The 27,182-nt window shown below is 49.9% G+C and overlaps 1 protein-coding gene across 14 annotated transcripts in view; it reads right to left on the minus strand.

Moving 5' to 3' along the window:
• PITPNM2 (phosphatidylinositol transfer protein membrane associated 2) overlaps positions 1–27,182 on the minus strand; it is a 166,454-nt gene that overhangs the window by 101,467 nt on the left and 37,805 nt on the right. For 11 of the 14 annotated variants that reach the window (XM_017544370.2, XM_037744241.1, XM_037744242.1 and 8 more), the window contains exon 2: positions 25,459–25,562. The gene's annotated coding sequence lies outside the window, so the exon portion shown is untranslated. Of the gene's footprint in view, positions 1–17,130; positions 17,220–19,298; positions 19,573–25,458; positions 25,563–27,182 lie in introns of those variants that run through there. The other 3 variants (XM_017544363.2, XM_037744244.1, XM_017544362.2) reach the window with 2 other exon arrangements.

Genomic DNA, 27,182 nt, shown 5'->3' on the forward strand with positions numbered 1-27,182 from the left:
TTGAATCCTTTTGTCCCATGTTGCATATGAGAAAACTGAAGCACAGAGAGGTTAGTGACTTGCCACAGGACAAACAGCCAAGAGGTAGTGAAGCCCAGATTGAAGTTCTGGTCATCTGTCTCCAGGCCTGAGCTGGCCACCACTGTTCCATAGGATATCTCAAGGAAAGTGTGGAAGGAGGCTCAGAGAAGAGTATCCGGCATGCAGAGGCAGACCCACAGCTGACTTATGCAGCTCTGACATCCGGACATGAACCTCTGGAAGCCCTAGGGAAAGGTCTCAGAGCAGGTCCCTCAGGGAAGCTCACAGAATGGGTGGACTGGCCTGATTCTTCTCAAGGTTCTTTTCAGGCCCAAAACTTTGGTACTTAGTTCTGCTCAGCCCAGCCACTTTGGTTAGCACCCAAGGGTGCAATTAACTCATTCAGAATGAAGGTTAGGGCACTAAAAGGAAGGAGTATCTCCATGTCCTGGTTTATGAGGCATTCCTCAGACCCTCAGAGAGCCTGGAGACAACTAGAGATCCAAATCCTTCCAGGGACTGGACACCGCAGGCCCTGCACACTCGTGCGAGACTTTGTGTCCACTGCTGAAGGACAAGCTGCTTCCAACTTCTTCTCAAAGGGGATGCATTTCCCTCAGTGCAACTTTTTTTCTTTTTTTTTTGAGACAGGGTCTCACTTTGTCACCCAGACAGCTGGAGAGTAGTGGCACGATCTTGGCTCACTGACAACCTCCACCTCCCAGGCTCAAGCAGTTCTCCTGCCTCAACCTCCCTAGTAGCTGGGATTACAGGCACACACCACTATCACCTGGCTAATTTTTTATTTTTAGTAGAGATGGGGTTTCGCTACGTTGGTCAGCTTCCTGACCTCAAATGATCTACCGACCTTGGCCTCCCATTACAGGCATGAGCCACCATGTCCAGCCCTCAAATGCAACTTTCTAAAAAATGCCTACAAACCTTTTAACTAATGATTCTCTTAGGCTACCACAATACAGAATTCTTTTTTCTTTTTTCTTTTTTTCTGAGACAGGGTCTCACTTTCTGTTACCCAAGCTGGAGTGCAATGGCACAATCACAGCTCACTGCAGCCTCAAACTCCTGGGCTCAGGCAATCCACCCACCTCAGCCTCCAAGTAGCTGGGACTACAAGTGTGCACCACCATGCCTGGGCAATTTGAAAATTTTTTGTAGAGATAGGGTCTCGCTATGTTGCCCAGGCTGGTCTCAAACTCCCGGGCTCAAGCTATCCTCTGGTCTTGGCCTCCCACAGTACTGTGAGCTACCACATCCAGCTAGCAATACAGAATTTCTAACTAGTCTCCCTCCTTTCCACTCCAGCCTCCAGGAGGTGGCCCAAGTGAGCATGTTAAAATATAAACACAAATGAGATTGTGTTACTCTCTACCTCAGAATCCTCCAAGAACTCGGTTCACACTTCACATCAAGTCCAAAATCTTTACCATGACCTGCAAGTCCTCCAAGGAAAATGGTAATCAAAGCCCCTAACTCTCTCTCCATCATTTCCTACCACCTTTCCTCTTTTGTTCTGTTCCAGCCACACTGCCTTCCCTGCTTGCCTCAAACTTGCCAGGACTTCAACCTCAGGGCCTTTGTACCTGCTGTTTCCTATTTCCCAGATATTACATGACTTGCTTTCTAAATTTATTTAAGTTTCTACAAAGAGGTCCTTTCTGACCATCCTATCCAAGCCCCACCACCACTCCCCACCACCACCACCCTAACCTCTCTTTTCCCTCCCCTGGCTTACTTTTCTTCCTGGCATTTAGCACCACCAAAGAGTACATTTTAGGAAGGAATTTCATTTGGTTCACTGATAAATCTGTGCTTAGAACAACGCCTGACACATAAGTGGTGTTCAAAACCTCTGTTGATGGATTTAGAAATGAGAATGATTGGTGGAAGGTAGCAACTCCAAGTGGAGGGGTGTGGGGGTGGTAGGAAGGTGGTGTGGGGCTTTTGAGAATTAGTGAAAGAAGAAAAGGCTTGAATAAATGAACACAAAATAAGTTAAAATGGTAATCAAAGATATTCCCTGCTCCGCCCAAAATACCCCCAGGCCCAGAAAGCTTTATAGGTGATGCTAGCAAACTTTTGAGAAGTTCAGAAGGAAAGGTCACTCTTTGTTGCAGGGAGGGAGACAAGACAAAAAACAGGCACATCTTCATGAACAGGATGCTATCTGAGTAGGCCCTAAAGTAAGATTTGAAGACATGACAGCAACAACTTGGAATCCCCTAGGGAACCATGTGTATGTCTCTTCTGCACTAACGTTACTGCCTCCAAAAATGCCCTTCTCCACCTTGCCTCTGGTCCGAGCCTTCTGTTCCCCTTACTAAATCTGCACTGTGGTTTAGTAACACACAGTAACTCGGGACATTCAAGTACACAGTGAGAATTGCACAAAGGTTAGCTGCTGTTGGGCTTGCTTGCTGACATGTCCAAGTCCCCGGCTAATTTGTATCCCCAGTGCCTCACACCATAGCCGGTATACAAAAAATGATACAGGAAATGAACGAGACACACAAAAGCCTAGCAAAAGCTACATATTTACTCTAAAAAAGCTTTCAGGCACAGCTGCCTTAGGCATGCAAACCAAGGCATCCAGGCTGCGCAGCCCTGAGCCTACCCTCAATCTCTTGGCCCCATGAAATCAGGCAACAGGGGCCCTAGGTAAGCCAGAGGGCACTGAAGTTTGCCTCAAAATTAACACTTCCTGATATAAGCAACCAGAAATCGCTACCCTCTCTGCACCCAATGAAGCTGATAGAAAGCTCTGGGTGACTCAAGGCTCTAAAATGTACCATTTGTCTGGCTGTTTACTTCCCCTTTATGCAGCTCAACTACTTAGATCCTTCTTCCTACTAGTAGGAGACAGATCCCAGTGGTGAGAAAAAAGAAAATCAGTTCTAGAGCCTCAAGGGTCTTTAAAACTGAGCTGGGGGAAGTCAAAGATGAAGAAAGATGGAGAAGGAAGAGAACAGAATTTTTCCTCCCATAATCACACAAAAGGATCTTGAATACCCCTGCTTCATCCCCAACTATCACCACTCATGCAAACAAAGCCAGAGAAACCCCTGTATTAACTACTGCTCTAAGAACTGACTGTGTCTTTCACCCTCATTTATCAATCCCCTACCAGACTTCAGACTCAGGCCAAAATTCCATGGAGCAGGAAAGCAGGTAAGACCTGGGTTCTGAGTGTGACAAATCACTGTCCTCTGGGAAAAGGCCTTGCTGCAAGCCATCAAGACCTGCAAGCATGAGTCAGAGCCAACAAATGGACATATTTTGCAGCCAGTGGAGGGACAGCAAGCTTTGCCCATGAACAAAGATGATTCAGTGGAGCTGTAGAAAGGAAATTAACATTTATGGAGAGTTCTTGGAATTATCTACAGCTGTATAACAAATTAACCCAAAACCTGGCAGTTTAAAACAAGAAACATTTATCATTTCACGCTGTTTCTGTGGATCAGGAAGCTGAGAGTGGCTTGACTGAGTGTTTCAGAATCTTTCATTGGGTCACAGTCAAGATGTAGACCAGGGCTGCAGTCATCTGAAGGTATGGCTAAGGCTGATAGAGTCACTTCTGAGTCAACTCATGTACATGACTGATAAGTTAGTATACGGTTTTTGGCAAGAGGTCTGTCCCAGTTCCTCACGACATTTTTGGACCTTTCCGGAGAGGCTGAGTATCCTCACAAGATGGCGGCTGGTTTTCCATAGCAGGTGATCCAAGAGAAAGGACAGCAGAAACCACAGTTTCTTTTTTTAGAGACAGAGTCTTACTCTGTCACCCAGAGAATGCAGTGGTACAATCTCAGTTTACTGCAACCTCCACCTCTCAAGTTCAAGTGATTCTCCTGGCTCAGGCTCCCGAGTAGCTGGGACTATAGGCACAGGTGCCACCACACCCAGCTAATTTTTTTTTGTATTTTCGGTAGAGATGGGGTTTCACCATGTTGGCCAGGTTGGTCTAGAACTCCTGACCTCAAGTGATCTGCTCGCCTCAGCTTCCCAAAATGCTGGGATTACAGGCATGAGCCACCGCACCTGGCCACACTATCCTTTATAATTAGGCCCTGGAAGTCACACTCCAAGGATAGAGTCATTTCCAACATCCTATGAGATACACAGGTCAGCCCGATTCAGTATGGGAGGGGACTGTACAGGGGCATGACTATAGGGATGGGAGACTGGAGCCAGCCTGGAGGTGGCCAGCATAGCCGCATTGTGATCTTCCCTATTTTTTCTTTTTTGAGACAGAGTCTCACTCTGTTGCCCAGGCTGGAATGCAGTGGCACGATCTCGGCTCACTGCAATCTCCGCCTCCTGGGTTCAAGCAATTCTCCTGCCTCAGCCTCCTGAGTAGCTGGGATCATAGGCGCATACCACCATGCCCAGCTAATTTTCATATTTTTGTAAAGACAGGGTTTTACCATGTGAGTCAGCCTGGTCTCGAACTCCTGACTTCATGATCCACCCACCTCGGCCTCCCAAAGTGCTGGGATTACAGGCGTGAGCCACCACACCCAGCCATTGTGGTCTTCCTAACCCTTGATCAAGACCATCTTCTTTAATCTTTAAGACAGCCCTCGAAGTCAGACATTTTCATTTACAGACATAGGTTCCTGCATACACACACTGACCTGACCCTCTTGTTCAGCCTCTTTGGTGCAGAGAGAATGGATCAGTGGTGAGCCATGCATGTAGTAAAATTATGGTTGCAGGAATCCAGGAAAAAGGAGGCTCAGGAGAAGTGGTGCGGGGTTCAGCCACTCACATGGTCACCGACTTGCTACCAAGGCCAGGCCACCCAGCTACTGGTGGCCTTACAGAAACAGCAAGGAGCATCTACTTTCTTGGTTCTGCCACCTTGCCCCCTCCCAAGATCCTGACTTCACGGCAGGATTGCCATTCTGCAGCCAGTTCATTAGGTGGCCCCCTGTGCATGATGACTAACCAATCTGTGGCTGCAGGTGCCACCTCACGGGGTGTGCAATTTACAGTCACTCAGAGGTGGAGGGCACAGGTGAAGTCCCACCAGCTGCCAAAGCTGCCTGGTCTCGCAGGAAAACACGACTGAGGCTTAACAGTTTTCCCCACTTTATTCTTACCACCACAGACAGGGAAGAAGAACTGATTAAGTCCATAAATCTAACTTCTCCATCTAGAGCTGGATGGTTCTCAAGGATGGTTATTCCTCCTCTGCACAGGCTGGGGTTGGGGGTGCTGAGTTGTGGAATGGGGACAGAAGTTGGTATCACGACCCCCAGGACCAAATCCATTTCTCTATGGCACAAATGCAAAGAAGTGCATTTGAGCACTACAAGCACTAGGGTCAGCTTTGCTGATATTTTGGAAGAGACAATACATTATGATCCCCAGGTGGGCCACAATGATTCACACTGGAAAGCACCTTCCTGCTGTTATCCAGAGCGTATAGGAGCCTGGCCTGAATTTCTACACAGAAGATGTGTAGAGGCCGGGTGTGGTGGCTCATGCCTGTAATCCCAGCACTTTGGGAGGCTGAGGCAGGTGGATCACCTGAGGTCAGGAGTTCGAGACCAGCCTGACCAACATTGTGAAACCTCGTCTCTACAAAAAACACAAAAAATTAACTGGGTGTGGTGGCACATGCCTGTAATCCCAGCTACTTGGGAGGCTGAGGTAGAAGAATCACTTGAACCCAGGAGGCAGAGGTTGCAATGAGCGAAGATCGTGCCATTGCACTCCAGCCTGGGCAACGAGAACAAAACACTGTCTTAAAAAAAAAAGATGTGTAGAAGCACATCTTTGGGCTGCCTCATCATGTAGAGAAGACCTTGGCCTTGGAGAATTAGAGCTATCCTGACCTATTTCCAAGCCGTGAGACCTCCTTGTACCCTGAGTCCTCATCTCTCACCCTGCCTTGTGGGGCTGATTCGAGGGGGAAGTGGTATGACATGCACAGAGGCCCCACAATGGCACCCACAAGGGGAATAGAGTCAACACTGAGCTGTTTCTCCATTCTTCCTTGCCCTCTTGCTTTGTTTTGAAACCTGAGGGATCCCTGGAGTAAGGTGGCCCAACAGAGAAATCCCCCAAAGAGCATTCTGCACTTACATACTCGAGTGGGTATGGCCAGTCCCATCTGGATGCTGCAGACTCTTTCCTGCAGCCCCTGGGTACAGCCTTGGGCTCAAGAACCAGGACTAGCTCTGGGGTGGCCCAGCAGAAAGCTGAGCAGGGCAGTTAATTTTAATAAAAGGACTCCAGGCCTGGCACAGTGGCTAACACCTATAATCCCAACACTTCAGGAGGCCTAGGCAGGAGGATGGCTTGAGGCCAAGAATATGAGACCAGCCTAGGACAACATAGTGAAACCTCTATTTTTCCAAAACAAATGAAAATGACTCCATCCTCCAGAAAGCACTGCCACACTGCAGCCTCAAACAAAATTACTAAATCACTGTTTGAAAAGACAATTAAAACAAGATTAAATAAATACTTAACTGCCCTCATCCTCATCCCTGGGCTGTGATCAGTCAAGCTAATCCAGGCTTGCTGGGTTACCAGATCTGTCCAAAAGCCTCCTCAAGACTTCAGAACTCCTCCTCAAAGTAGGGCCTCATGCCAGACATAGCCTGGCTCCCCAAGTTCAGCCTGCGGACCTGCAGCCTCCTTCAGCAAAGCCACCTCTGCCTTTGCTGTGCCCTCTCCTAACCCACCCCAGGACTCTGAAAGAGTGAGGAAAAGCTGCCAGAAAACTGGAAAGAAATCCTCTCCTTCCTGATCTCTGCAACTCCTTCTCCCTCTCAGTGGCTGCTCAAAGGAAGGCCATTGCCTCCCCACTTCGAACTCTCCCCTCAGCTCCTGGAGACCCTGTGGGAAGCTACAGTTTATGCTGCTTACAGTCCCTGTTATGTTGTCCTCTGACCCCCTCGCCAACTCAGAACTGTGTTTGAAATGTAAAAGCACCCTTTAAAAATGCACTTGTGATCCACTGATACATGGATGGACAAAATGTGGTCTTACCCACATAGTGGAAGACGAGTCAGCCATGATAAGGAATGAAGCTCAGATTCATGCTCCTACATGAACTTGAAATCATGATGCTCAGTGGAAGAAACAAGACACAAAAGGCCACATGGTATATCACTCCATTCATATGAAATGTCCAGGACAGCCAAATCTAGAGATAGCAAGTAGATTAGTGATTGCCAGTGGCTGGGGGTTTAGGGACAAATGGGGGAATAACATCTATCTAAGACCTCATTTTGGGGATGATAAAAATGTTCTTTTAAAAAAATCTTTATTTTTACACATTGTAAGAGTATAGAAGAAAATGTTCTAAAATTAACCGTGGTGTTCATTGTACAACTCTGTGAACATACTAGAAACCACTGAATTGTACACTTTCAATGGGTGAATTGTATGGCATGTGAACTATATCTCAATAAAGCTGTTATTTAAAAGTACAAACACACTCACATTCACACACACACACATACACACACACACCTTGAAATAACCGTCTGTAATCAACAGGGTCTGGCTGCTATAGTGGAGCCACCCTCTGCTCCTGAGCCCCTGCCTCCTGCCACTCGGCAGCCCCTCCACCCCTCCACCCCTCCAGAGCCACTTCCTTAGCTCCCGCTCCCCAGAACCTCAAGCACTGACTCTGGGGCCAGTCCTGGGAGGGAGAACAAGCAAAAGACTCAGCCACCATCCCAAACTCCAAGGATGGAGCCAGAGGCCTCAGAAGACAGGCTGCTGCAGCCCAGGAGAGATTGCTCTTCCATTGTTTTAATACCTCCAACCTTGAGACCAGAAGCCTGAAGACACCAACATCCAGTTGGTTTATGAATGACGGTGGGGAACATGGAGTCTGTGGAAGGACACAAAGCCGGGAGGCCTGGGCCAGAGCCCAACACCACCAGAACCCCCTAGGCAGAGGCATCCCCATCCATACTCTTAGGATCAGCCCCCTCATCTCAGGGACAAAACCGGGGATCCCAGCGAGAGTCCCCTCAGGCTGGGCTCTGAGGCTGCGGCTGGCCCAGTGAGACAGGCCTTGGGTCACTATGTGGCTATGAGAAAGGCCTGGTTAGGGGCCACATGGACACAAAGCATCGTCAAACACACCAGGTGTCACCGAGCCATGGCAGCTGCTTCTCTTGTGGCACTGCTGGCTTGGCCAACTGAGCCAGGTGACACATTTCAGAAATACTTGTCTTATTTGAGCCTTATCAGTCCAAGGCTGGCTATAAACTTAAACAGGGCTGACCCAGGTAACAGGTCCATCAGCTAGAGGAATGGAACTTGAGTGGTACAGGGGGCCCCAGAGCACCAGGAAGCCTGTCCAGGCTCAGAGAGCTCAGGGAGGTTCCCAGCGGGGGTGACCCTGGCTGACCTTGAAAAGGCCCCTTGTCTTCACCCAGCAGGCTGAACCAAAGCCCCACCAAGGCCTGTGAGCCCATGCTTCCTGCCAGGCTTGTCCTCTGGCGCATCGGGCTCACACACAATGCCATGGAAGTCTCTATCATCTGCTCTGCCCCAAGAAGCAGGCTGAGTCCTCTGGGGGTGTTATTCAAACAGCTGCCTCCAACTCTGGCCATAACACCAGGAGCTTGGGAAGCTGGTAATTGGATAATAAACTCTTCTCCTCTTCCACAGGACCATAAAGCGCCATCCTCCATCTGCACAGATGCATCAAAGGCCCAGAGAGCCCTCTCCGAAACCAAGCACAGGCAGTAGGGTGGAGTCCTGGGGTCAGCCTCCACCTCCTAGGGGCAGCTCCCAGGTGGGGCCAAGGGCAGGGAAGGGCAGGTTCCCATCTGAGAATCGAAGGTCTTGGACTGAGTGACCTCCTGGCTTTGACCACACTTCAAACTCACAGTTGGGAACAAACGTCGCCATCTACCCCTACAGCAAGATCACAGCCACACAACCTCTCCTTTCTTCACTCCATCAGTACACACTCGCAGAACCACAGACACGTGAAAATATTTATATGACCAGATTAACTTCTGGACTTCATGGTGCACTGAAGCAAGCATGTTTATCCTTCCCTCACACAACACTTTTCTCTCAGTCACTTCTTTTTCAGGGCGCTGGGGCTCCCAGCATGGCACTACATCCACGTTAGAGTGGCTGGCGGGGATCCGAGAGCCCCCACCCCACCATCCTTGAACAGCAGGCTGATTCAAGGCTGGGAGCCTGTAAAGAGGTTCCGGGGACACGGGCTAGTCCTCTGGGGAGTTGGTTATCTCTGTTCTAGATCCTGGCTCCTGGCAGTAGCCAAGCTTGCTGGACAGTCACCCCTGTGGTGACAGGAGAGCTGAGGAAATCGGAACTGACAGCCCTGTGCTGGGCACAGATCCTGCTTGGCAGCCCCTACTGACAGTTGCTCTGTGCTGCCATCTTTAGAAACAATCGTTTCTTGGGTGTGCACCCACATGTGTACATCTCGATTTTACAGGCTCTGTTAAAAGCGCAAAGATCTTTCAGGTACTCGACAAAGCAAGACGTCGTGATGTTGCCATCAGCCTGCCCCCTCCTCCCCCCGCCTCCGACCTGTCACCCACATGAAGTGAGATGAAGCGTCTTCCAATACACATGTCGGAGTGTGTCACTCCTCTGAGTAAGGCCCCCAACGCTCCTCTTGGGTTTCAAGACAACATCTAAGCTCCTTAACCAGGGCATGAGGTCCCCGACCTACTCCTTTCTGCAGCTCTGCCCCAGCCAGACTCACAGACAGGAGCCCATGGGGCTCATCCTGCCTCGGGGCCTTTGCAAAGACAGTTCCCTCTATCAAGAAGACCCTCCCTCATTTACACCCAACCCTGCCTCCTGTGTCATGTGAACTTGGCACCCCACAGGGTCTAGACAAAGAATCAGCACCCTGGGGCTCCCTCCATGGGCTCTACGTCCCAGGGGCAGGCCCCCCAACCCCACTTCCACAGGGTCTGACACTATCATAAGGATCACCACAGCCCGTAACTGATCCTCCGGTGGCCTGAGAGCTCCTTGAGAGTGGGAGCTCAAACTGATTCACTTCTGCATCCCTGTAGCTCAGAGCCCATACTCAGGGCTGAATGATGGATCCATACATGTGTTGCCTGCTCAAGGAGCCAAAGTGGCTTGTCCCCTGAAGCCCTAAAGCACCAGGAATACATTGGGAGTTGGGGCGGGGGAACAGACCCCTCCTCCAAGTGACTGGCGCCATTCCCATGTGACAGCAGCCCACTCCTCATTTGTAGCCAGCAAACATGCCCAGGCACCATTTATTTACGCAATATTAACACATGCCCTGCTTGCATCCCCAGCTCTCAGCCCTGGTTAAATGAGGCCACAGAAGAGGAACAGGCTCACGGCAAACCACTTCCCAATATGGGTGATTGCACCATATTTTATTCACGGTGAGTCCAGGATTCTTGCCAGCTTATCAACTTCAATCCTTTTCCATGAAAAGTGTGTCCTGGGCATGCGTTCTGTTCCCCACCCAATGCAAGAATCTGCTTCTAGCTAGAAAGAGGCAGTGGGAAGATGGGTAGGGGGACGAGGAACGAGACAGAACACAGAAGGACATGGAGAAGGAAGAAAGAGGGAGGAAGGTATGAGAAAGGAGCAGAGAGGAACAGGGAAGGAGCCAGCTGCAGGCCCAGGGGCATCTGGAATCCCACCCCTTGCACCACTAGTTTAAACAAGGGTCCCCAGTGCCTGAACAGTGAGGACCTGGAACCAGCAGACAAAGTTGTACTCTTGTCAAGAGGAGGGATCCAGGCAGGGCAGAAGCAGAAAAAAGACACAGAAACGTGGCTTGTGGAAGCCAGGATCCACCCAGCAGAATGGCTGCCTGGCCATAGAATCCTCCAGGCACAGCCGATCTCCCAGCCCCTCTGCAACAAAAGTGAGGCCCCAGGAAGCTAGGGGACCTAAAGGATGCTGAATTAGATCGCACCACTGCACTCCAGCCTGGGTAACAAGAGCAAGACTCTGTCTCAGAAAAAAAACAAAAAAGGGAGATGGCAGGGTAGCCATCTCCCTGTGGGGGCCACCCTGCCATCTCCTTTTTTTTTTTTTTTTTCGGAGACAGAGTCTTGCTCTTGTTGCCCAGGCTGGAGTGCAGTGGTGCGATCTCGGCTTACTGCAACCTCCACCTTCTGTGGTTCAAGCAATTTTCCTGCCTGAGCCTCCTGAGTAGCTGGGATTATAGATGCCTGCCACCATGCCCAGCTAATTTTTGTACTTTTAGTAGAGACGGGGTTTCGCTATGTTGGTCAGGCTGATCTAGAACTCCTGACCTCAGGTGATCCGCCCTTCCTCGGCCTTCCAAAGTGCTGAGATTACAGATGTGAACCACCTCACCTGGCCTGCCATCTCCCTTTTAGTAGTGATGGCAAAGTGCTAAGGGGGAAAGACTCAGCAGCCCACTTTTCTGCATCGTTCTTAATAGGTCAGCACCTCCTTCCCTCTCCTTGGCAGACCGTCCCTCATTCCTATACCCTCAACCCCACAGGCACAAGTGAGCTGTTGCTGGGAGTCAGGAAGGTAGAGTGTCTTTCTTAAGGCAAGCACAAGCTCAGCAGTGGTGGGCATGGATGAGGAGGGGTTCCAGCAGACTTATTTATAGCCAGGCAGCCCATCCACACACTCTCCAGTGCAGCCTGCCTCACTTGCCTGCCTGCCTGCCTGCCTTCCACTGAGGCTTTTCAATCCGTATCTATATTTATCGCCCAAAGCCGTTGGGATAATGGCAAGGCCAGAAATAGCCTTGAAGACATACACGTGAAGATGATGGGCAGGTCCCCAGCTCCTGGGCTGACCTCGCCCCTACATCTGCCACTTAGCAGTGGGTATGGGGAACAGCTAGACAGGGCTGGGGAAGCGGCTGCAGCCAGATGGGAACAACGTAATCCTCCTTTCTCTGCTGGCCTCAGCCCTCTGTAGTGATGCAGGGGACACGTCCAAAATGATACATCACAGCTGCCAGGCCACAGGGAGACCAAAGGTGACAGAGATTCCTGACGTCAGTGTGCTAATCAGAGCAGACAGTCCAGAGAAAGAGAGAAGAATCAAAGGCAGCAGCACAGGCTCACAGAAAGCAGGTCACCCCCAGCACCAAGGTTGCAGGGAGATGCCCTCCTACCTGGCTTCTTATACTGGACAATGGAATAATGGACCCATTTCCCATTTCTGTCCTCTGGGATAAGTGCTGGCCCACAGGCTCTGGGAAATGCTCTCAGAGGAATAAGGATATGGGTCCTAAAGAGTCCTGGAATGGGTCAGGGCTCATGGGAGGAGGAAGAAGGTGCCAGAGGTAAGTCAGGACCAGGATGGGAGGCTAGACATCCAGGCAGGATGGAGGGTGTTAGGGACCACCAGCCAGAGCCCTATCATACAAGGGCAGCAGTATGAGATCAGAAATACGTGCAGGCCAGGCACAGCAGCTCATACCTGTATCCCAGCACTTTGGGAAACTGTGGGAGGATGTCTTGAGCTCAGAGGTTCAAGACCAGCCTGGGTAACATAGTGAGACTCTGTCTCTACAAAAAAAGAAAAAAAACTTTAATTAGCTTGGCATGGTGGCCTGCACCTGTAGTCTCAGCTACTCTAGAGGCATAGGTGGAAAGATTGCTTGAGCCCAGGAGTTCAAGGCTGCAGTGAGCTAATATGCAAATGGAGAAGAGGAAGCGCCTCCTAATTGGTAGCAAACATACAGATGCCATAGAGACAAACGCAGGATGGCGAGTGAATCCCCAAATCCCACAGGCTCCAAGTGTCCACTCCTAAGAGCTGAGCTCAGGGGCCAGCTTCCTTCCCAGCCCAATCTCCATCCTGCCAGCCTTTGTCTCTGCACTTCAGCAACTGAAACTTCTCAGCACTCCCCAAAGATACCATGCACTTTGAGTACTAAAGGCATTGGCTCATGCTGGTCCCTCTGCCTTTCCCTTCACTCCTGATAAACTCCTCCACATCCTTCAAAGCCCATTTGAAATGCTCCCTCTTCTGCAAAATCTTCCACTCAGGTGTCAGCTGCTGCCTTCTCTCTGCTCCAGCTGCACTCTGTGCCTCCCTCTGTGCATGTGCTGTGCACTCTAACATGTGTCTGTACCTCTATCCCAGGGGTTGAGTTCCCCTTCCTCACTGGATCTCACCAATTCAGTGGGCACAACAAGCATCTGCCAGATGAGGGAGGGAACGGATTCCCTCCTTCACACTCACCCAGATCTGTCATTTTTGCCAAAAGAAAAAATCATTTTAAAAGAATGAAACCGCTGGGCACGGTGGCTCATGCCGGTAATCCCAGTACTTTGGGAGGCTGAGGCGGGCGGATCACGAGGTCAAGAGATTGAGACCATCCTGGCCAACATGGTGAAACCCCGTCTCTACTAAAAAACACAAAAATTAGCTGCATGCTGGCGCGCACCTGTAGTCCCAGCTACTTGGGAGGGTGAGGTAGGAGAATTGCTTGAACCCAGGAAGCAGAGGTTGCAGTGAGCTGAGATGGCGCCACGGCACTCCAGCCTGGCGCCTGGCATCAGAGCAAGACTCTGTCTCAAAAAAAAAAAAAAAAGAATGAAACCTCATACCAGGACTCCCTTTAGAGATGAGGGCAAAGGCAAGTCTGGTGCTCTCTGAATCTGCCTCCCTATGTTCCTTAGAGAACACCCAGTGTAACCAGATTGGCAAGCTACTGTTCTGCCACGGGTTGGCTGGAGGGACAACTGGATATTCCTCTACGGAGAGTAAGCCGGCCCACCTTTGTGCCTGCAGGATGGTGAGGCCCTGGGGGCTCTGGGCCACATCAGCAGCACTGGCAGACTTTCCACAGGTTCCTGGCCTGAACACCATCTCCTTCCACGTGGCCAATCACAGAGCAGGAGCCCTGTGCAGAGGAGAGCTAGGCACATAGCTAAGTGCTGGGTTAGCGTTCTCCACACTGCTATTTTGTAATGACCCAAACAGCTCCTGGTTCCTGGATGCCTGGCTCCAGGGCCCACTGTGTGCCTGTATTTAGATGCCTTTTCGTGCGGGCGCTGTTCCAAGTCCTACCCACAGCCTCTCAGGTCCCATAGCTGGCACACTACACTCAGGAAGCCCCTCCAGCTGAGGAGAGAGATGCACAGGTGTGACAGGCACTGACGGCCTGGGAGGCCTATTCCCAGGGGCAATCAGAAGACTAGAAAGCACTGAAAAAGGCAGTACTCTGTAAGGCCAACTCTACATCCACAGAAAACACCACTGACAGAGCACCCAGGTATGCAGGCACCCATGCCTGGGGGAAGTAAGAATTGCAGGTGACATGCGCACAGCCTTACCAAGGACTCCACAGACACCCATTCCTTTCCTCCACATGGCCACATGCAGTAAGGACTAATATGGTCTGCATTTCACAGATAAAGAAACTGAGGTGCAGTAAGGGAGGGGACTTGCCCAAGGTGTCCCAGGCAGTTAGCTTCTGGAACCTGCATTAACCACCACACTATACAATTCTCCATGCAGATAAAACAATGTGCAACATAAAATGCTGCAGCCTCTCTGGAAAACAGTCTGGCAATTCCTCAAATATGTTGAACATAGAGTTACCATATAACCCAGCAATTCCACTCGTAGGTATATGCACAAAGAAATGAAATGTGTCCAATAAAAACTTGTACACAGGCTGGGTGGGCACTGTGGCTCACACCTGTAATCCCAACACTTTGGGAGGCCGAGGCAGGTGGATCACCTGAGGTCAGGAGATTGAGACCAGCCTGACCAACATGGTGAAACCCCGTCTCTACTAAAAATACAAAAAAAATTAGCTGGACATGGTGGTGGACGCCTATAATCCCAGCTACCTGGGAGGCTGAAGCAGGAGAATTGCTGGAACTTGGTAGGCAGAGGCTGCAGTGATCCGAGATCATGCCACTGCACTCCAGCCTAGGCAACAGAGTGAGATTCCATCTCAAAAAAAGAAAAGGAATGCAGCACTGACACATGGTACAAATGAACCCTGAAAACACCATGCTGAGTGAAAGAAGCCAGACACAAAAGACCACATAATGTATAACTCCATTCATACGAAATGTCCAGAAAAGACATTAGCCATTCTTCTTCTCTATGAGAGAAGACTGAGACCCAGTCAGACTCACCTGAGGCAGGAACAGCCTCTAACGTCACCCTTTCCACTGTGCTTCTATAACTCCAAGGTTCCTGGGTCCAGAAGCTTTTCCTGATTTCACAAATGAAGAAAATGATCGTCCCATGTGCCCCACTGACCCACACATACCCCACACTGACACTGATCAGAGAGCTCTGCCGGCCAGGTGCACAGCCACCTTTCCCAGGCAGCTCCAAGTGCCAGGAGCCATGACCACTCCTATTGGTTTTAGCAAAGGCACATTCTTTATTAAGTACCTAATAAGTGTCTGACACAATGCACAGGTGCTCTGTACTGGTTTTCTTATTTGTTTTCTTTCCTTTGGTCAAAGTCTTTTCAAACCTAAGCCATTTTGGGAGATGCTTTAATGCTTCGGAAACACACACTTACAACCTCAAATGTCCCCTTGCAGTGGGACATAGCATGGGCTGACCCTGGGCCAACCTGTGATGCAGGATAAGGTCTCTCCTGCCGAGATGCCACCTCCCCACTCCTATCTCATCTCACTGTCATCAACTTAACCTGCTTCTTGGTTCCATTAATAAACGTATCCACAGTGAAGTATCAAAGAGTCAATGCCACATATTTCCCAAGAGTATTTATCATTTGAATGAAAACTAGAAAGAGAGAGATGCTTGACTAACAGGAATAAGGGACCAATGGTAAAATTTCAGGCACTGGAGGGAGAATGGAAAAAGGGTTCTCCTTCCCAAGCCCCTCAAAGCACAACCCTTATTTATTTTTACCTCCAGCACATAGTGCAGCTCAGGCACATAGAAGGTGGTTAGTACATGTTCGTCATGTGTTAAGTGGCCTACCTAAGGCCACTCCTCCTGTCTGGGAACCTGCCCCCTAGACAGCTCTAATGCATGCTCCATGGGGACAAACCATCAAGCTCCCTTTTCCTGGGTGTGGTGAAGTGAGTCCTAAAACCCACCACCAGTCTGGCATGGTGGCTCACAACTGTCATTCCAGCACTCTGAGAGGCCAAGGTGGGAGGATCACCTGAGGACAGGAATTCAAGATCGGCCTGGGCAACATCGCAAGATCCCATCTCTACATAAAATTTAAAAAGTAGGCCGGGCGTGGTGGCTCAAGCCTGTAATCCCAGCACTGTGGGAGGCCGAGGCGGGTGGATCATGAGGTCAAGAGATCGAGACCATCCTGGTCAACATGGTGAAACCCCGTCTCTACTAAAAATACAAAAAATTAGCTGGGCATGGTGGCGCGTGCCTGTAATCCCAGCGACTCAGGAGGCTGGGGCAGGAGAATTGCCTGAACCCGGGAGGCGGAGGTTGCAGTGAGCCGAGATCGCACCATTGCACTCCAGCCTGGGTAACAAAAGCGAAACTCTGTCTCAAAAAAAAAAAAAAAAAAAAAGTAGCTGGGTGTGGTATGCGTCTGTGACATGCAAGTTCTAGACTGCAGTGAGCTAAGATCACACCACTGTACTCCAGCCTGGGTGACAGAGTACGATCTTGTCTCTAAGACAAATTCTTTTTTTGTTTTTTTAATTGAGACAGGGTTTCACCATCTTGGCCAGGCTGGTCTTGAACTCCTGACCTCGTGATCCACCCGCTTCGGACTCCCAAGACAAATTCTTAAAAATAACACTGTCCATCACTAATTTGGGGGCACAGCACTCAACCTAGACACAGCACTCAACCTCGGTTGTCATAGAACTCTGTCTACTCCTGAGAATTGCCACAGAAATGCAAGGAAGTCCCCGGCAAGGTGTATTAGAATACTGCTGTGCTGAGCTACTTAAGGGCAGAGAGCTAGTCTCCAGTTTCCTCGCTGTCTCCGCTCCTACGTCCAGCCTCAGAAGACACCAAGAACTGGCCTTCTTCAAGGACATGAGGCTAGCCCAGCCAGGCCTCAGCCTGCCTCCAGCACCCCAGCCCTGCCTGCTCCATCCCTGGGAACTGCGTCCTTAGTCATGTCCTGTAATCACCTGTGAGCACCAGGGCACTTACTAGAGCAGTCGAGAATGATTTCCCAGGGCAGCCCATACACCAATCAATGGAAGTAATTTCCAAGTTGTCATTCCTCAACAATACATTTTCTGTGATGGGGAAAGATGGAGTTAAAAGACTGAAAGAAAAAGCAAACTGGATTTCCCTCCCTTTTGCTCTATAGATTCAGTTCCTCTCAAGAGAGCAAAAGCAAAATATTTCCCTCCTGTCCCCCACAGGCAGCCCTCATGCTGAGGAATGTAAAGACGACACCCGATTCTTCCCATGCTGAGCTGGGAAATTCACAGGTCTCATTCTGAATCCCACCAGCCACAGGAAACCTTAAAGCCTGTCATTAGAGCAGTCTTGCACACACACACACACACACACACACACACAAATACCAGCTTTCTTCACAAAGAAGCATATGGAAGTCATCCGATGCAATGTGAGGCCACCCTGTAGTGATCAAGCTAAATGTATGGGTCCTGGGGGTTTAAGGGAAACCTGTTCTTGGTGACACAGTTACCTATAGGGCAGTCAGATCTCAGCCCCCACCAACCTTCCTTGCCTGCTGTATTCCAAGAGACTGAATCATGAATTTGTTTGTTTAGAGACAGGTCTTACTCAGTCGCCCAAGCTGGAGTGCAGTGGTGTAATCATAGCTCCTTACAGCCTTGACCTCCTGGCCTAAAGCAATCCTCCCGCCTCAGCCTCCTGCGTAGCTGGAACTATGGGTGCACATCATCACACCAGGCTAAATGAATCATCAATTTAAACAAACCACCTTGTTAGACACAAGGCCTCTGGTTTGTGTTCCCTGGGGCATCTGGCAGCAGCAGAACTTGTTTTAGTGACTATCCTTAGAGTGATGATCCCCTGACCTTGGCCAGTTCCCTGCATATGCCTCAAACATGAACCTATGACCCTGACCATACAGGCTTCCTGGGTTTGCTTGTCTGTCTCCCTTGAAGTATTATTTCCTTGACAGCAAGACTCTCTTATTTGCTCGGACCTGACACTCCATGGAAGCTTGGCACGAGCCAACTGAATAATGCACAGGAGTACTGACTTTGATCTGCCCAAGGCCTAACATTGTCAAGACTGCAACCCAGCTAAGGTCAAAATGCTGGCCCAGAGAAAGCTGCTGAAGGCCCAGAGGGCCAAGAATCCTCAGGTCACAAAGCCTCAGACTCCTGTTGGCCAGTGGAGGCTTCCACCCTGGCCACTGTGGGTGCTGCTAGGACCCTGTGGCTTGGCTCTGGAGCCCTGGGGCCAGCCTTTCTTCCCTTGGCCCTTAACCTCACTGGAACCATTCATTGTTTCAGCTGCAAAAACATTGGACCTGCATTCCAGAAGCCCAAATCTTGGCTTTGCAACTAGCCAGCTTGTCATGGGACTTTGGACAAGTCACTTCTTTTCTTAGGCTTCAGTTTTCCGGTGGGTTACGTGTAAAGTTTGGCTCAGGTGACTTCTTGCATCTCTCCAAGTCCACAAGAACCTTCTTTTAAGCAAGCGACACCCAATGCCTCAGAATTCCTCTAGGTTCCACCTTTAGAACACACCTAGGGCCCAAAAGGCTCACAACCCCTACATACCCACTGCCTCTCCCTATTGCAATCATTTCCCCACAGTCCCGCAGCTTCCTCCCTTTCTCCCATCCAGACTGCTCTCATCACTATAACCAGAAACCATCCTTTTAAAGCACAATTCGGATCCTGACCCTCTACTGCTCAAACATTTCCAAAGCTTCAGGTCACTCAGAGTCAGGGTCAAAGTCCTGATATAGCCTTCAAGGCCCTGCTCCATCGAGGCCCTCAATATTCTCTAACCTCCTTCCTGCTTCTCTTCCCCTCACTCACTCACTCCAGTTTCTTGAACATCCTGGACAAGCTCCTGCCCCAGGGCCTTTGCACAGGCTGTCTTCACTGCCTGAGCATTTCTCCCTGAGCTACCATCCTGACTCACTCTCCACCTCCTTCAGGCCTTTGCTAAATGTTCCCAACTTGGGAGGCCTTCCTTTCCCCTGCTTCTGCAGCTCTGATCACCATCTGATGTGCTTACAGGTTTTACTGCCTATTTGTCTATTGAGTGTCTACCCCCACTAAAATACAAGACCCAGGAGGGCCAGAAGTTTTTAACATTTTATCACATCTTTACGCCTAGCTCCTAGAATAGTAGGTACTCACTGAATATGTGTGGAAGGAATCGTTACTGATCCACTGAGGGGTCAATTGTGCTGCTGAAATGAAGAGTCTCAAGCTATTCAACCCCTGGCTGGAATGGCGCCATCTCAGGAATCCTTCTGAGAATTCCAAGCTCTAAACACTGTCTCCAGGAACAAAAGTGATTGTTCCAGGCAGGGTTTGCATCTCAGGAAGTGTGTAAAGAAACAAAGAAAGGAAGTGACACAGGGGACACCAGGTCCAGAAAGTTTCTGCTGACGCCACGTGACTACTGGGATGCATGGGGGCTCAGCGCATATGGAAATGCCTCCAGGCACCTAAAGCCCTGAACCCTCATGCCTCCAGCTGCCTCCTTGCAGGCAGGATGAGGTCACCAACTTGAGTACACTGGACACCTACCATGGCAAAGTACTGGAAATGAACCGAAAACGGGGGCTCTGTACCAGAGTCAAAGAAAGGCAGAAACAAGAGGAAGAAGGAAAAGAAAGGTGGTGAGAAGGGGTTTCCCATGCTGAGAACCTGTAGGCAGAGATCCAGAGAAGCCCCGAGCCCCAGACCACCATGGCCAAGACAGCAGGGCACCCAGCCTCACATGCCCTCAGGTAGGCCAGGCCAGCTTCCTTCCTGGTCCGGCCTGTTCTGAAGAGCACAAGTGAAACAAACCAATGTCCATCCCCCTGAAAGCATGATATGTTTGGGTGAACCTCAAAAAGTAACCAAAAGATCACCCAGAAACACAATCGTCTCGTCACAGGCCCCCTGCTTCCTCTCTTCACCCCAGCTAGCCTTGTCTCAACAAGGCAGCCAGAAAACATCCGTCTGAAGCACAATTCAACACAAGCCAGAGGAATGCAGGCTTCTGCCACCTAGTTGAAACTAAAATACATTCTGGGCCAGGTGTTATGGCATGCACCTGTAGTCCCAGCTACTCAGGAGGCTGAGGTGGGAGGATTGCTTGAGCCTGGGAATTCAAGGCTGCAATAAGCCATGATCTCACCACTGCACTCCAGCCTGGGTGACAGAGCAAGACCCTATATCTAAAATAAGTAAATAAATAATTCCTTTAAAAAATAAAAAAAGTACTGCACAGCAAAAGAATCAGTCATTAGAGTGAATCGGCAACCAACAGAATGGGAAAAAAATTTTGCAATCTACCCATCCGACAAAAGGCTAATTAATATCCAGAATCTACAAAGAACTAAAACAGATTTACAAGAAAAAAACAAACAAGCCCATTCAAAAGTGGGCAAAGGATATGAACAGACACTTTACAAAAGAAGACATATATGAGTCCAGCAAACATATGAAAAAATGCTCATCATCACTGGTCATTAGAGAAATGCAAACCAAAACTACATTGAGATACCATCTCATGCCAGTTAGAATGGCGATCATTAAAAAAAAAGTCTGGAGATAACAGATGCTGGAGAGGATGTGGAGAAATAGGAATACTTTTACACCATTGGTGGGAGTGTAAGTTAGTTCAACCATTGTGGAAGACAGTATGGCGATTCCTCAAGGACCTAGAAATAGAAATTCCATTTGACCCAGAAATCCCATTACTGGGTATATATCCAAAGAATGATAAATTGTTCTATTATAAGGTCACATGGACACGAATGTTCATTCAGGCACTGTTTACAATAGCAAAGACTTGAAACCAACCCAAATGCCCACTGATGACAGACTGGTGGCACATATACACCATGGAATACTATGTAGCCATAAAAAACGATGAGTTCGTGTCCTTTGTAGGGACATGAATGAACCTGGAAACCATCATTCTCAGCAAACTGACACAAGAACAGAAAATCAAACACCACATGTTCTCACTTATAGGCGGGTGTTGAACAATGAGAACACATGGACACAGGGAGGGGAGCATCACACACTGGGGTCTGTCGGGGGAAATAGGGGAGGGACAGCGTGGAGTCGGGAATTGGGGAGGGATAACATGGGGAGAAATGTCAGATACTGTATAGGTGATGGGGAGGAAGGCAGTAAACCACACTGCCATGTGTGTACCTATGCAACAATCTTACATGTTCTTCATATGTACCCCAAAACCTAAAATGCAATTTAAAAAATCATTTTGAGTAAAAAAATAAATAAATAAAAATTAAAAAGGTAAAAAAAGGAAGAAAAGAAAGTACATTCTCAGGAAGACATGCTGCACCAGAGCAAACAAGACAAATGCAGGCATGGGTCCCCAGAGCTCCGGGGAACAGGAAGAAGAGGAAGGCTGAGAAGAGCCAACAATTTCTGGCTGAAGCCCCGAGTACTGAGCAGCATTGGGTGTGTGGCAAAGAACTACCTCGAAAAATGAAATACAGACAGGAGCAGTCAGGAGGAGCACAGGTGACAGAGCTGGCTACAGCATGACATGGATCATCAGATTGTGCCCAGCTCTCTACCAAGCTCTGTGGGGACAGCAAAGGCGCTGAGAAGGAACTCTCTGCGGAACTCAGGGCAGCATCTTTTCTCCAGGGCATGAGGGCACTCAGCCCTCTACTTCCTCTCCATAGTCTCCCCATGCTCTGGGCTCTCTGGGCTGCAGCCTTCTAACATTCCAGACTTATCACAGACCTAAATGCCGCAGAGACGGACAGGCTCACGTTCCCATGTGGGACTGGGGCTGCCTGAAAGGAGGGACTAGGAAGCAAGGGCCCTGTGGTGGGTAGGGCTCCGCTGCTGCAGAGGGTAGAGAGAAGCCCTTTCTTAGCCTGGGACAACACTTCATCCAAGGGGCTGGAGGTGGGGGTAGGGGACAGCATAGGGAGTTAGGGACGTGCCCTGGAGAGTGTGTGTCATTGCTTCTGTGGTCTGAGGCCCTGCCCATGTCATCAGCTCTCTTTCTCCTCAGGAGGCAGTGACCTTTCGAGGCCTGTCACAGAGACAATGGCAGGAAGTGCCCCTCCCTGCCTGAGCCACAGGGAGTCCGGAAGGAAGCCACTGCCTGGTCCCCGGACTGTCCCCGCTGAGCTCCCACCCCAAGGGACACTGAGGCTCATGGTAATGCCAGAAGCTCTGCTCACCAGCACCAAATGGCAAATGTTTTCAACTGTGGGGGCTGAGGGCAAATGTTCTCCCTGCTGGGACCCTCCTCTTTAAGGCAGACTCCTTCTGTGAAAGACAGCCAGGCAGTACTAGGAGACACAACCCCAGCTACCCCTACCCACCACCTGCCACCCCCACCTTCTGGAAGGAAGGGCTCTGGGTTCCTCCACAGCAAGGAGCATTTCTAAAAATAAACCCTGGTCCTTGAGCCCTTTCCTTTTTCAGTCCCCTGTGGAGGAGAGAAGAGAAGGAAAGATCTCATTCTCAGCCAACCCTGGGGAGGGTGGTGCTACCAGGGTCTGGTGGTCGCTATGCCACAAACTCCCAAGGGGGCTGCAGAGGCATGGAGGGGGCAACCCTAATCATCCTCACATGGGACCTGCCATTTTCTAGGTCTGGGTGAGTTTTAGGAAAAGCACCTAAAAGTGGCACCAGCTCTCTAGTCCAGGATCTGGGGAGAAAGGATGGGGACCAAAGGCAAGTCTCCCATGTTACAGGACTCTCAGGCCGACAGCAGACACAGACACTTACCAAAATACTTCAGGGAAAATGGTGCTAAGAATTCTATCTGAGGTCCAAGCAGTATGCCATGACAGCACAGAGGAAGGAAGAAGAGGCTAATGTGTACCCAGGCCTTGCAAAGAGCTTTAGAGGAAAGGAGCTGTTGGAAATGGGCTTGGAAAGGGAAACAGGAACCTGACAGAGGTGGGAGGAGAGAACTTCAGGATGCTAGAACTTCATAAGCAAAGCTCAAAGAATGTACCAGGGTATAAACCAGATGCAGGCAGGGACACCTGTCTGTTTTGTTCACAGAGGCATCTCTGGCAATTGGAAGAGTCCCTGGTGCATACTAAGTAACAATAAATACTTTATGGACAAATGAGTGGAGCAGAATAATTCCTAAGGACATTTTAGGTCTAAGTGAGGACCTCCAGATGAGGTGGGCTGCAAGGCCATGGTCTCTGGAAAGCCACTGTACTCTAGAATGCAGTTGTTAAGAAGGAATAGAACCTCCTTCCTGTAAGAAAGGAGACAGGAGGCCAAGGCTGTGTTGAAGCAGAGTCCCTCAGAGCAATGTCAGTGCTCAGGCCATGCAGGGCAAAAGAGCTCTCACTGGGTCCTGCCTCGACTTGGCAGCCAAGACCATTGGCCACAGGACAACCACGAGGCCCCAACCCCACAGAACTGGAGTGACCCCTGGACAAGCTGAGAGTCAAGGCTGAGTGTTACTATGTGCCCTCCCCTACACCCACTGCCAGCAGCTGGGACACCTTGAAAAGTGAATTAAAACAAAACAGAAAAACAAGAAACACAACATAGCACTCTCTCTTCTTAGCACTTGGAGGGCTTTTCACAGCAACTGAAAAGAATGAGCAATTAGAGAAGAAAACAGCTCACGATGCCAGCCTGGAACTACAGAGCCAGAGGCAACTTAAGAGGCCCCATCACAACGAGCCATGTCTTCCCAGTGAGGATAGGGCAGCCAGAGAAGGGAGGGGACTTACCTACTTACCTGAGATCAAACACCAAGTGAGGGTTGAGCATGGGCTGAACCAAGGGCCCTGTGAATCACAGGCTGAATTTGGAAAACCATACACCATGTGCTTCCAAGTCAAGACTTGGGGTCCAATCCCAATCCCATCACTGACTAGCTGTGCAACCTTGAGCTGACATCTGTCATCTCTGAGCCTAGGCTTCCTGTGTAAAAGAGGGGACCCCAACAGGCACTGCTTGTGGCTACCGTGGGACTTAGCCCCATGCAGCAAGGGCTGGGTATATTAAACCTACCCCCACTAGCATCCTCACCTCAGCTTTGCTAGCTTCCCTTGATGGAACATCCATCCTCCGTGCTTCCAAAGCTGAAACTAGCTGATGAGTGCACAGGGAGACGGATTCATCAAAATTTAGAAAAAAAGAAGGAAAAATCACTTAACCTCCTGTTCTACCCAACAAAGGTCTTGGCATGAAAAATGAGGCCAAGGCCAGGACCTGTGCCTGAGACTCAGAAACATGAAATGTAAAGAAGCCTGGGAGGCCAGGGACTCCTGTCAGCTAGGGGTAGGAGGGCAGAGAGTGCTACTCCCTGGGCCATTCAATCTCTAGACCTGGCACTCTCTGAGGCTCAAGACAGAGGCTCAGGCCCGCCTTCCACTCGGCCTTGGTTTCTCACTGTAGGAGTGTACCCAGAGGGATGGTACAATAAAAAACACACTCATGCTTGTTTCTGGACCACTGACCATGACTTGTGGGCAGTTGAGCGAGGCAGCACCCCGGCCTCTGCTCTCTGCCAAGGCCAGGGAGTAGCCAGAGCCTAGGCTTCCCATCCAAAACTCCTGCCTGTCCTGTTCTATGTACTAAGGGTAGAGTGGGCCAAGCTGAGCCTCAAGAGCAAACAGAAAAGAGCCACCCTGGGGTGCTCTATAAACAGGAGAATAGCAGCCACTGGGGCCTCAAAGGCCGACCCAAGGAGTTTTTATCGTATTTGGAATTGAAAGCTGCCAGAGGCAGAACATCGGTCTTTCCTATTTAGTGAAGAGAAGTCAATATTTGCAAAAGCATAATCAATAAATACAATCTACCCCACATTAATCAGATAAAGTGAGGTTTTTAGTGTTTTTTTAAGAGATGGGGTCTCACTGTGTTACTCAGGCTAGAGTGAAATAGTGTAATCATGGCTTACTACAGCGTTGAACTCCTGGGCTCAAGTGATCCTCCCACATCAGCCTTCCCAGTAGCTGGGACTATAGGCATATGGCACCTCACACAGTTAATTTTTTTTTTCTTTCTTTCTTTTTTTTTTTTTTTTTTTTTTTTTTTTTTTTTTTTTTTTTTTTTTTCTTTCTTTTTTTTTTTTTTTTTTTTTTGTAGAGATGCAGTCTCACTATGTTGCCCAGGCTGGTCTTGAACTCCTGGCCTGCAGTGATCCTCCTGCCTCAGCCTCCCGAAGTGCTAGGATTACAGGTGTGAGCCACTGCTTACAACAGTCCAGTTTTCAGGGGAAAAAGGAAACAGCAATAAAGTCTCTGTACCCTCAAACTCCAAAGGCCAGGGTGGCCTGCGGGGCCCCTGGGAAGTAAGGTACCGCTACACAGGTGGATGGCCTTACCTGTGGGTCTGAGAAGGCTCCACTGATGTCCCTGTCACAGGAGGAGAGATGCGTCCCTAGACTCACAGAAGGGTGTTGAAGACCAGAACACAGGTGCCAGGATGCTGCAGGGAGAAGTACAATGGGAAAGGAGGTGAGATACCTGGACTCGGATCATCCACACCAATCCAACTGGGAGACCCACAGTGCCAATGGACTAAGAAGGTTGAACAGGGGACATGTGACTAAAGGTGTCTCCATTTTACAAAGGGACCCAGTCCAGGACACATTCAGGCAGCAAGTTCCTAACTCAGAATTGGTGACAGATATACCCCAACATTGCCTGGCACCCCTTCTACTTAGGAAAACTGCTCAGGGAGCAGGAGCTGAGACCAACAGCACATACCACAAGTCATCTTATTTCAGAAGTCCCTTGGAGCTCTGTCTCAAACCTTGATTTTCACTCATGAACCCCATTGGGACTGGAGGTCTTCAGACCACAGAGGAGAGGCTGGAAAATGAGACAATGCAGGAAGAAGACTGGGAGACGCTGCCAGAGAGGTTGGCATCCTGATCCTGGTTCAGGGGTGTGGTCACCATTGTGGGGTGATACAAATGGTTTCCAGCCTTCCAGCAAGCCCCTCCAGCTGGGCAGAGTGTGATCTGATTACCCAGAGGCCAGAGACAAGCATTCAAATCAAAATGAAAAAGGTGGAGAAATGGATTTCCAAAGAGTCCCAGGTCCAACAGCCTCAGAGGCAAAATCAGGTACCACTGAAGCCACCACCCAACCCAGGGCTCCTACAGGGACCACAGACAAGCTGGTAGCCTACGTAGCAGCATAACACACATTCTCGTTTGCCTGACACACATACAAGCCTCCTGCCTCTGGGCCCAGGGAGCAGGTAGCAGCCTACAGGGCTCTCCAATGACCATGACACAGAGGCCGCTTGTCTCCTGGCTATGGAATTTGAGAGTGTTCCAGGAACTGATGCCCAATTCCAGGGCAACCCTGCTTTAAGGCTGAGGACAGGCATGGTAGGGGCCTCCTCAGATGCTAGTCCATGCCCACTAGGGGCAAGCATGGCCCTAACAAAGGGGAATGGAATGGTGGCTGGGGATGGCAAAGTTATCAACTGCCAAGTGAGCGGCCAGACAGTAAGAGTCCGAGGAGGGAGAGAGTGGAATAGGGGAGGTGTGAAGATAGCTAGCAATGTACAGCAGTGGGAGGTGTGGTTGCAGGGAGCAGGAGGCTCTTCAAGCACCCAACCCCACCACCTACGCCGCATCCTGCGTGCCCGCCCCTGTGCAGGCTCCTCCGTGGGACTGAGGCTCCATCGCTGTCCTGCCCCAGCCCCTTGTCTCCACGGCTGCATGTACGTACCCACCTACACACTTGACCCCTGGAACAAATGAAACAGCCCAGGGACCCACAGCAGAGTGGATACAGGTCCCAGCCCTCCCAGTGACCATAAGCAAGCTGGCCTTCCAGCCTCACCTCCACATGCCACCATAGGCCACAGCTGAGGCCAGCTACTCTGAAGTCTTCCCATGTTCGAGGTGAGGAAAGCTGTTGAGAGGGTTGAGGGTTTGCCATGGTAATGCACGCATCAATGGAGAGCCAGATTTGGTAGGCCAGCCCTGCTCCAGCCTACCACAACACTTCTTGGAGGGTGAGAAGGGCAGTGGTGACTCACACCCTGCAGAATTAGATCCACGGGGGTTACAACAAAAAAGCACTCTCG

This window comes from Cebus imitator, unplaced genomic scaffold (assembly GCF_001604975.1).
Source record: "Cebus imitator isolate Cc_AM_T3 unplaced genomic scaffold, Cebus_imitator-1.0 Scaffold169, whole genome shotgun sequence".
NCBI classification, from domain to species: domain Eukaryota; kingdom Metazoa; phylum Chordata; class Mammalia; order Primates; family Cebidae; genus Cebus; species Cebus imitator.